Raw genomic sequence first — 12084 nt, forward strand, 5'->3', positions numbered from 1 at the left:
TCTATCAGGTCACCTCTCATCCTCCTTTGCTCCAAGGAGAAAAGGCCGAGTTCACTCAACCTGTTTTCATAAGGCATGCTCCCCAATCCAGGCAACATCCTTGTAAATTTCCTCTGCACCCTTTCTATGGTTTCCACATCTTTCCTGTAGTGAGGTGACCAGAACTGAGCACAGTATTCCAAGTGGGGTTTGACCAGGATCCTATACACCTGCAACATTACCTCTTGGCTCCTAAACTCAATCCCACGATTGATGAAGGCCAATGCACCGTATGCTTTCTTAGCCACAGGGTCAACCTGCGCAGAAGCTTTGAGTGTCCTATGAACTTGGACACCAAGATCTCTTTGATCCTCCACACTGCCGAGAGTCTTACCATTAATATTATATTCTGCCATCATATTTGACCTACCAATATGAACCACCTCTCACTTATCTGGGTTGAATTCCATCCACCACTTCTCAGCCCAGTTTTACATCCTATCAATGTCCCACTATAACCTCTGACAGATCTCCACACTATCCACAACACCCCCAACCTTTGTACCATCTGTAAATTTACTAACCCATCCCTCCACTTTGTCATCCAGGTCATTTATAAAAATCACGAAGGGTCCCAAAACAGATTCTTGAGGCACACCACTGGTGACCAACCTCCATGCAGAATATGACCCATCTACAACCACTCTTTGCCTTCTGTGGGCAAGCCAGTTCTGGACCCACAAAGCAATGTCCCCTTGGATCCCATGTCTCCTTACTTTCTCAATAAGCCTTGCATGGGGTACCTTGTCAACTGCCTTGCTGAAATCCATATACACCCGCCACTTCTTTGTCCATTCTCCTAATCTGTCTGATTCCTTCTGCGGATCCACTCCAATTTACCTTCTGTTACAACACTACAATCACTGTTGTTGGTTGAATCAATGGTGGTAATGAACCAGCATACAGGAGGGAGTTTGGAAATCTTGCTAAATCCACAACAACCTCTTACACAACATCCTCAAACCAAAGTGATGATTATTGATAACAGGAGAAAGAAACCAGATGTCCTGAGGCAGACGATCAGAGCTGCAGAGGGGCAATTCCTTTGTGTATTTTTTCAGAGGATCCGTCATGGGTACCATTACAAAGAAGACAGCACAGTGCCCCGTCTTTCTTAGATATTTGCAAACATTCGGCACATCATCTAATATCTTGACGAATTTCTACAGATGCACAGTGAACAGTACACTGACTCATTGCACCACGGAAACACCAAAGCACTCGAATGGAAAAACTTACAAGAAGTACTGGATACAGCTGAGTCCAACACAGGTAAAGCCCTGCCACCATTGAACACATCTACACTGAGTGCTGTTGCAGGTAAACAGCATCCACCATCAAAAACTCTCACCATCTAGGTCATGCTCTCTTATTGCTTCTACGATTGGGAAGAAGTTACAGGAGTCTTAGGTCACTATAATGTTCAAGAACAGTTATTACCCCTCAATCATCAGGCTCCTGAACGAGGGTAGATGAACTCACTCATTCCAACACAGAACTGATTCCATTTGGCCACTTTTTGTAATGTTGGGTGGAGCCTATGGATCTCTGGACCATAGCCAGTGATCCTAGTAGCCAAGAAAAATGAGTGTGTCAGGATCTGTGGTGATTTTAAGGTCACCATCAACCCAGTACTGAAAGTAGATTAATGCTCTCTGCCCAGGATAGAGGAAATCTTTGCAAATGTTTCTGCAGGGAAACACTTCATCAAAAGCGGACTTCACTGAAGCCTACCTACAAATGGAGATGGAAGAAGTGTCCAAAGTGTTTTTCAGCATAAACACTCAAAGGGCTTTATCACTATAATAGGCTTATTTTTGAATAGCATCTGCACCTGCAGTCCAGCAGAAAGCTATGGACCAGATGCTGCAAGGCTGCTCAGGCACTCAGTCTTGCCTGGATGGCATCATTGTTACTGGTGAGAATGACAAAGAACATCTCCAAAATCTCAAGGCAGTTTTAAAAAGATTGGAAAATTATGAGCTCAGAGCACAATGCAACAACTGTGAATTCTTTAAACCAAGCATCACTTGCTGTGGCCACGCCACTGATGTGCAAGATTTACACAGGTGTGCTGAGAAAATACAAGCAATGGTGCTGCTCCAAGGCCAAATGACGTGCCATAGTTGAGGTCCTTTTTTAGGATTTCCTGTCAAAGAATGTGAAGACATGGCAATTGAGAAAGCAGTGTGAGGTGGCTTTTCAAAAGACAAAGGAAATGGTGACATCAAACACTACACACCATTATGATCCACATCACCTAGTGGAACTTGCCTGTAATGCATCACTTTCTGGTATAGGAGCAGTCATATTTCATGTTATGAGGGATGGAAGTAAAATCCCCATCGCCTTTACATCATGTTTCCTTACTGCTGCAGAGAAAAACTATGCAGAGTTTGACAGAGGCCTTGAGTCTCAGTTTTGGGTGTAAAACCTTTCAACCAGTACTTGTATGGGAGCCAGTTACTGATCGTCAACCAGTAATATCCATTTTCAATCCACAGAATGCAGAGAAGGGCTCTGTTTCTTGGAGGACACAGTTACAAGATTGAATTCAAGGGGACAACTAATTATGGAAATGCTGAGGAATTGTCCCATTTACCCGTGGATAAAGAAATATTTGAAAAGCTTACAAAAGAAGATACTCCTCTGAACATATTCGGTCAAATGCAAATTGAAAGTCTTCCTATTATGGCAGAGATGACCGAAAGTGAACCAGAAAAGACCCACACTGCCTAAAGTCTACATGGCAATCCATGTAGTGGAAGTGGCTGGAATGTGCCGCAGAAACTCCAGTTCCCCCATTTTCACCAAAACCGGGATGAACTTGCCCTCTACAGAGGTTGCTTTATGTGGGGATTGAGAGTTATTGCACCATCCAAGCTGGGAGCTAAAATGTTGGATGAGCTAGGCATGGTCAAAATGAAACCATTGGCTCAATGCTTTATCTGGTGGCCTGGGGTTGATCAGCAGATCGAGCAGCTTGCCATGCGCTATTCATGATATCAACATGTCCAGAAGAAAGACATTCAGAGTTGAGAGCTGTCAGAACTATTTCCTGCAGTCCCAGAGCCAACGCCTACAACCATCACAGAGGAGGCCTCAGAACCTGAGATTGTTTCACAGTGTCATCTGCCAAGCTGAGTGACCTCCCTGGTCAGGAAAGACGTTAACCCACAGGAGTACGAAATCTTCCACAACAATAAAATCCTTGGGCCTGGATAAAGGAAATTATTGTTGCAAAGTTGCTCAGTCAGAAATGTATACTTAAAAATACAAAGTGTAAGCATTGAGGTATGAATGAGTTGCATTCTTTATTGAGCTGGAGTTTATAGCTAAGCAGGGAGGAATTTTACATATTTAATATTTGAGTAATATTGTAAATGTATTGTTTGGTTAAGCATTCTTTGTAGTTTACATAAATCATTACATGTAATAGTACATGAATGTCATACATCATCATGTCACCATGATATATGTGCATGCCTTGCTTAAAAGTAAAAACAAAACTAAGATACCCACCTCCCTGATTTCCTTGTTTTTATTTCAATTAGCTTTATGTTTTGATGTTGCAAACCATTGGCCCTTCACTCATCTCAGGAATACCTGGACAATGATCATGCATATGTCAGGATGATCATCATAGCCCACAGTTCAGCATTCAACATCATCGTCTCCTCAAAACTCTAAGACCTGGCCTCAATACCTCCCTGTACAACTGGATCCTCAATTCCCTCACTTGCATACCCAAGCTCCTCCACAATCACCATCAGCACAGATCACTACAAGGCTGTGTACTTAATCCGCTGCTCTACTTACATTATATATATGATTGTGTGGCTAAACATCCTCAAGTGTCATATTTAAGTTTGTTGATGACACTGCTGTTGTTGGCCAATTCAAAAATGGTGACAACTTGACATATAGGAGGATGTTTGAATGGTGCCTCCACAAAAACCTCTCACTCAATGCCAGCAAAACCAAACAACTGATTATCAACTTCAGGAGGAAGATGCCGGAAATCCATGAGCCTGTCTTATTAGGATATCGGAGTTGGAGAGGGTCAGTAAATTCCATAGTGTTATCATATCAGAGGATCTGTCCTGGGACCCACATATAATTTCCATTACAAAGAAGGTCCAACATTTCTACTTTCTTAGAAGGTTGCTTGGATCTCTGCCCTAAATCTATGCAACACGTCTCCTAAAACTTTGACCAACTTCTGTAGATGCACAGTGGAGAGTATCTTAACTGATTATACCATGGACTATAATGAAACCATCAATGACTTGGACTGGAAATGTCTACAGAAAGTGGTGGATACAGCCCAGATTATCACAGGCAAAGCCCTTCCCACCATTGAACACATCTATATGGAGCACTGCCACAAGAAAGCAGCATCCATCATCAGGGACCCCACTATCCAGCCATGCTCTCTTCTTGCTACCACCATCAGGCAGGAGGTACAGCACCACCAGGTTCAGGAACAGTTATTACTCTGCAACCAAGAGACTCCTAAACCCATGTGGATAACTTCACTGATCTCACCTCTAAACTGACTTTACAACCTACAGATTCAATTTCAAGGACTCTTACTCATTTGGACAATTTGTCTTCTTTTGCACATCAGTTGTTTGTCAGCCTTTGTGTATAGTTGTTCATAAAAGCTATTGTAATTTTTAAATTTTGGTATATGTGCCTGCAAGAATTTAAAACCTGAGATAGTATATGCTAATATTTAAGTACTTTGATAATATTCTTAATTTGACTTTGCCTTTGGTATCCAACTTGATAATGACATTTTAGGTATCTTGTTAGGGCAAGTTGTTTATGCCTGGGCCATAATATTACTGCCCACAAAACATATTGCAAGCCCAACCCTGCCCGTAGACACACAATTTATAAAGCAGGAGTTATTTCTCCAGGAATTTCATGCAAATAATCTATATTCAATAATCAATCACTAACATAGAAAGTTAATCAGCCCCTAGCATTGACAGAATTAACCTCACACATATCGCTTGAACTTTAAGAAAATTTGTTTTAAGTAAGGCAATTTTAGCTTCTTCCACTGATCGGAAAACTGTTGAGATCAGATACAAGGCTGGTGTTACATCCAACTTGATTTTTTTTTGTCTGCCAATGAAAAGTAATTTCTGAGAAATGAGCAAAAATAGGATTCTGATAAGTAGAAACAAGAGAAAATCCACAGATGCTGGAAATCCAAGCAAGTCGTGATGAAGAGTCTCAGCCTGAATCATTGACTGTATTGTTTTCCATTGATGTAGCCTAGCCTGCTGAGTTCCTCCAGCATTTTGTATGTGTTGATTCTAATATGCAGCTTAGGTTAAACACAAGAGATAGTGCAGATACTGGAAATCCTGAGCAACACACAAAAAATACTGGAAGAACTCGGGTCAGGCAACATCTCTGGAGGGGAATAGGAGTCAATGTTATGGGCCAAAACCCTTTACCAGGACTGGAAAGGAAGAGGCAAAGAAGCCAGAATAAGAAGGTGGGGTGATGGGAAGGAGTACAACCTAGCAGGTGATAGGTGAGGGAAAAGATGGGTGGATGGAGGAGGGGGGGGTGAAGTGAGAAGCTGGGAAGTGATAAGTGGAAAAGGTAAAGGACTGAAGAAGAAGGAATCTGATAGAAAAGGAGAGTAGACTGTGAATGAAAGGGAGGAAGGAGGGGCACTGGAGGGAGGAGAGGGGCAGGTGAGGAGAAGAGAAGGGGTAAGGGGATGCTAGAAAGGGAAATAGAAAAAGATAGAACAGGGATGGAGGAGAAATTACTGGAAGCTTACGATAAAATTAGTAATTGCATGCTTAAAGTCAGAGTTTAATAAAATAGTTAACAAATAGGTAAAATATAGGTAACATATAATAAATCACATTAAACAGTTGGTACATTTTAAATTCAAGGCTTCTCTGGTGCAATATTCTTCAGTCTACAGTCTCAATGCATCATGTGAGGTTCTGTGTTATTGTTACTCAACTACTAACTGCTTTCCCACCTAGATCATGAGTGAATTATACTAATTTTCCACAGGAGTTAATAAATATATCACTTTGCATGATTTTAAACTACTTCCTTTGCATGTTAAAATGTAAATCAGACAATGACAGCCTGCCTTGTCTAGATTACATCTTTTATGGGATTAATATTAAAAGTAAGCTAGAAACAACTGCCCTTTATATTTCAGCAGTTTCTTGGCATGCTCATACTTTGGCACTGGCTCAAACACAACTGCTTTAAAGTAATGATGATCATTTCAATATTAAAATAATTTTGCACATTTAATGTGCTAGTTTTAAAATACAACATCTTCAAAATTGTTTCCTGCATATGAAAGGCATTGAACTTTGCAATTTAGAGACTATGTTGGTTTTGGAGAGAAATAGATCATTCAATCATTGCCATTGGCATGACCAAATTTACTTGTATTTGTTGATATAATTCAGAGTGAATGAAATATATAGTCCAGTGACACAGGCCAGGCACCAAGACTGGTTTGTAGACCATGTTGAATTGGTTGATCTCATTTGTCAGTGAGTACTAAAATTGCTCCCAGCACTTTTGGGCTAAAGTGGGGTAAAATAATAGCAGAAGAAATAGGAACACTTCAACAAATAAGTGATTATTTAGTCACCTGGGGGGCAGGAGCTATTATGTTAACCTTAGTTATCATACCTGGTAGAGTTAAATAGTTTTATTAAACTCACTGCTTGGCACACATAAAAAACATAGTCTCCTGAGTAAAGTTACCATGTTGCCCACAGAAGCATGCCTGGATAAAAGGTAATGCCTTCATTGCAGGAGAGAATATTAACAGCAAGAGGAATCTTGATTGAGCACAACAATCATTTTATATTTAAACGGTGCTAATTCGGAATGAACCAAAAATCTGCCCCACCTCCATCCAAATACAATTCAGTACAATGACTATGGCACATTTCTGTAGGACAGCTAAAAGAGCAGATGAATTTGTACATTTTGACGTTTGTTGCTCCAGTTACAGCAAATCTTACTATCAAGGATCTCATTTGTCTACTACAATCAGGTAAAGCCACAGGAAACTACACTTCATCAACTAGAATAAATAAAACGTTGGATTTGTGCAACAGCTGTTCGCCAAAAAAAAGTAAAATGGTTCCAGAAATCACTCGGAAAATCAAAAAAACAATCTAGAAAAAATTAAGCCCAAAGATCAATGTTGAAATTGAAAAATCCCATCAAATTAAAAAATAATATAGCACATGGCTTTCAGCACTCTTTATTAATCAGCGTATACAAACATTTTCCAAATGAATACTGCCCAATAAAGTTAATGACAAGGGAGTAGGATAGAATTTCTAAAAAACAGTAACTCCATGTAGTATATGTCGCAGGTTTGTGAATTAGCTTGGTTCTGTTAAAAACACTTTCAGCTGAGCCAGAAGATTTTGATCTCATATAATTCAATATTTCAGTGCAGCTTTGAAGTCACATTATATTATTGGAGGCAATAATTTTCAAGTAAGAAGTAAGCAATAATGAAATAGTGATCTGTTTCTATGCAAGAATGGTGTGAGACTTAAAAGACAAATTGCAAATGGCACAATTCCATATGCCTGTGGCTCTTGTCCTAAGTGGGAAGTTATTTCAGGGATGCATTGACAAGTTGCTGATGTGCACAATATGCTGTGAGCTGCAGTCATATTGTAGCAATGGGGTGGAGAGATGGAGTTAATTGAAGGTTTAGGATAAATGATCGAGTTCTAGTCAAGTGGACTAGTTTGTTCAAGATGGAACTGAGCTTCCTTAAGTTTTTTTGGAGCCTCTTATACTTAGCTTATCATGTTATATGTTTTGATCAAGTCCCCTCCCATACTTCTAAACTCCAGTAGTTACCAGCCTAGTATACACAACATATTCTCATGAGATAACCTGCCCATTTCATGTACTGGTCCAAGTAAGCTTTCTGAGTTGTTTCCAAAGCATTATCTTCCTTCCTTTAATAAAGGAGACAAATATATTACACAGTACTCCAAATATAATCTCACCAATACCCTGAAAGAGGGCAGTGAAGGGTCACCAGACTGATTCCAGTGACAGTAGGACTGTCCAATGAGGAGAAGAGGACTTGACTGGGCTTCTGTTCCCTGTAATTGCAGAACAATGAGAAAAGCTGTATTTGAAACAAACAAAATTCTAGTAGGGATGGACAAACTGGATGGAGGATACTTTTCCCAACTGTGGAGCTAGATGGGAAGGGTGGTAGATAGAATACGGGGCAACAGTCTCAGGCTATAAGGCAAGGTATTTAGAACTGAGCAGTAGTTTTGTTACTCAGTGAGTTGTTAATCTGAACATTTTCTAGCACAAAAGGTTGAATATATTTAAGGAGGTAAATAGATTTTTCAAAACAAAAGGCATCAATAGGTATCAGGAGACCAAGAAATATGGGGTATAGTGTTCAATGACTAAGCCAGCATGACCCATTCTTGCTTCTATTCTATGTCTATAAAATAACAAAAACATTACCTCTCTACTCCTTTGATCAATTCCTTTAGCAATATACAATAACAATCAATTAAATTACTTAATTATTTGTGTTATTTATATACCAACCTTATGTAAATGATGCACTAGCACACTCAGCTCCTTCAGATCCCTGCAATGTCTCATCTCTACTTGTATCAAAATAGATGTTTTCATTTTTTCCAAATTACACTTGTCCAATTATACTTCCAGACCTTTGCCCATTCACCTTTTCTAACATATCCCTTTGTGGCCTCCCTATGTCCTTTTCACATGGACTTTTCTACTGATCAGAACATTTAGTTACCATACCTTTGGTGACTTTTATATCTGCATTTGCAGTTTGTTTACAGTTAACTGTTCTTGATGTTTACAGTTACTGTCCTATAAATTTGCTAAATACGCCTGCAGAAAAAGCATCTCAGGGTTGTATGTGGTGACATATATGTATTCTGATTATAAATTTTACTTTGAACTTTTTCATCCAAATCATTTCTATAAACTGTAAAATGTCAGACCCCAGCACCATCCACAAAATCTTGTCAACTAGAAAAAGTCTATTTAATGTTTACTGTTTCTCATTATCCAACCAATCTTCTATCCACGCCAGCATGCTGCCAATTGCACCATGAGCTTTTATTTTTGTGATGGATATTCTCTTTCCAGGGTCTGAGAAGTTTATTGCTAAATTCAGCCTTCTAGCACTTCCAAAGGGTCAGAGTTTATTGTGATAAATTTCAAAATTCAAGATCGTTTAATGTAATTTCCAGCACACAAGTGCAGAGAACAGAATAATTGTTACTCCAGATCTGATGCAGCGTATAAAAAAAAACACAGTAAGATCAAGAACACAATCATTAAAGACACAATAAATGTGGACACATAAGATAGCTTATAAACATAGAGTGATTATATGTACAATAAATGACACTAGGTACAGGAGTATATGTACATAAGGTGACTCTGATAAAGCAGTGATGGTGGGGTTGCTGTGTGGTGTGTTAGTGGGACAAGGCGATGATCAGCCTTACTGATTGGAGGAAATACTGTAACTGCTTTTGAGTCTGGTTGTCCTGGCAGGAATGCTTCGCAGCCTCCTCCCTGATGGGTGTGGGACAAACAGTCCATTAGCAGGCTGGGTGTGATCCTTCATGATATTGCTGGCTTTTTTCTGACATCTTTATATATATGTTCTTGTTGGCGGGTTGTCTGATGCCAGGGATGCGTCGGGCACTCTTGACTACCTGTTGTAAAGCCTTCGTATCCACTGCAGTTTCTATACCATGCAGTGATGTGGCATTTGGAAAGCTGTGAGTAGGGATGTGTCTAGTCCACCTTTCTTCAACCTCCTCAAAAAGTAGAGGCATTGGTGAACTTCCTTCATTGTGTAGGATGCGATCTGGGACCTTGAGCAGTACAGTCCCAGGAGTCTGAAACTACTCGCAGTTTCCATTGCTGTGATTCAGGTGTAAAGCAGGTTGGGAGTGGTGTGAGTTCTCCTGAAGTCAACAACCATCACCTTTGTCTTGTTGACTTTGAGAAAGAGGTTATTTGCCTGGCATCAAGACCCGAACTCTTGTTGCTGATGAGCCTCACCACTGTCATCTCATCGGCAATTTAACAATGTGATTGCCCGGGTGTTTGGCTGTGCAGTTAAGTGTGAGCAGAGTGTACAGCAGTGGGCTCAACACACAGCCCTGGGAGGTACCCATGTTAAGGAATATAGAGGGCAAGGAGCTGCAGTGCATCCTGATGATCTGAGGTTTGTTGGTTATGAAATCCAACACCAGTTGCACCATAAATCTAAGAACAGGAGCAGGAGCCTGCTCTGCCATTCAATAAGATCATGGCTACTCTGGCCATGGACTCATCTCCACCTACCTGCCTTTCCCCCATAACCCTTAATTCCCCTACTGTGCAAAAATTTTTCAACCTTGTCTTAAATATATTTACTGAGGTAGCCTCCACTGCTTCATTGGACAGAGAATTCTACAGATTCACCACCCTTTGGGAAAAGCAGTTCCTTCTCAACTCCATCCTAATTCTACTCCCCCGAACGTTTAGGCTATGTCCTATGGTTTATTTAGACTGAATAGGAGTTTGTTCACCTAGGTCTGTGGGTCAATAGTGTTGAATACCAAACTGAAATCCAGAAACAGCATTCTGACATAAGTGTCCTTGTTTACTAGGTGTGTCAAAGCCTAGATGCCAGACGCTATGGCATCTGTCATAGAGGGGTTCTGTCACTAAGCATACTGGTGAGTGTTCAGTGTGGCAGAAATTGAGTTTTTGATGTGTACCAATGCCAGCTGTTCAAAGCACTTCATGATGATTGGCATCTGTGCCACTGGGCAGTAGTCATTTAGTTCTAAAGGCATGGAGTACTTTGGTACAGGAATGATGGTGGCTGACTTGAAGCATGTGGGCATAGCAGCCTGGATGAGTGTTGAAGACATCAGTGAACTAGTGTGCATGCTCACTGAGTACTTGGCCTGGGATGCTGTTTCGCCCAGCAGCATTGTGGGGGTTGGCTCTCAGCAGCCCTTCTCACGTCTGCTGCTGTAATAGACATTGGCTGTTTGCCTAGAAGAGGGGCAGCTTTCATGGCATGCAAAACATCGTTCAGTGGTTGGAGAGGGAGATGTCACTGCTGTTTTACATGGCATAGTTGATAATGCCCTTGATGCCCAGCCATATACACTGGGAATCGGTATTGGACAGGTGTTCGTGAACTTTTTGTGCAAAGGTGATCTTTGCTGTCTTGATGCATAAGTTGAGGTTTCTCCTGGCTGTTCTGTCGTCAGACTTGAAGGCAGCATCTTGGACTTTTAGTAGAATGCACGCTACTGCATTCAGCCAGGGCTTCTGGTTGGGCCTTGGGATGACTGTTCTTGAGGTACCAACATCAAAATTACAGAAATAGTCAGTGACAGATGAGGCATATTCATCAAGGTCTGTGTCTTCTCCATTTGTGGTGGTCTCCTTGAGCATCTGCCGGTTAATCCACTCAAAGTGATCCTAAAACATAGAGATCGTCTCATTAGGCCATATAGTGATGTTCCTCTTGACTGGTTTCTTAAATTTCAGTGGCGCTAGGTATGCTGAGATTAACATTAAGGAGATGTTGTTAGAGCGACCAAGATGACGGCATCAGATGGCTTTGTAAGTGCTGCGTCTGTTTGTATCAACATGGTCCAGTCTGTTGGTTCCCCAAGCAGTCCTGGTGGAATTTGGGAAAAGTGTCCTGCATGTTAACACAAGTGAAGTCTCCTAGAATTATGAAGAGACCATCTGGATGTTTGTTTTGTAGAAAGCTGATGATACTGTAAATTTTCTCAGGGCATCCTTGGCATTTGCACTCGGGGTATGTAGACAGCAGTGATGAACACTACAGTAAACTCACTGAGCAGGTCATGTAGCCAGCATTTAATTGTAAGATGTTCAATTGCCACAGAACAGTGACAGCTAACTACAGATGAGTTTGTGAACCAACCTTTGTTGATGTACACACAGGGTCCA

This window comes from Hypanus sabinus, chromosome 3 (genome assembly GCF_030144855.1).
Source record: "Hypanus sabinus isolate sHypSab1 chromosome 3, sHypSab1.hap1, whole genome shotgun sequence".
NCBI lineage: Eukaryota > Metazoa > Chordata > Chondrichthyes > Myliobatiformes > Dasyatidae > Hypanus > Hypanus sabinus.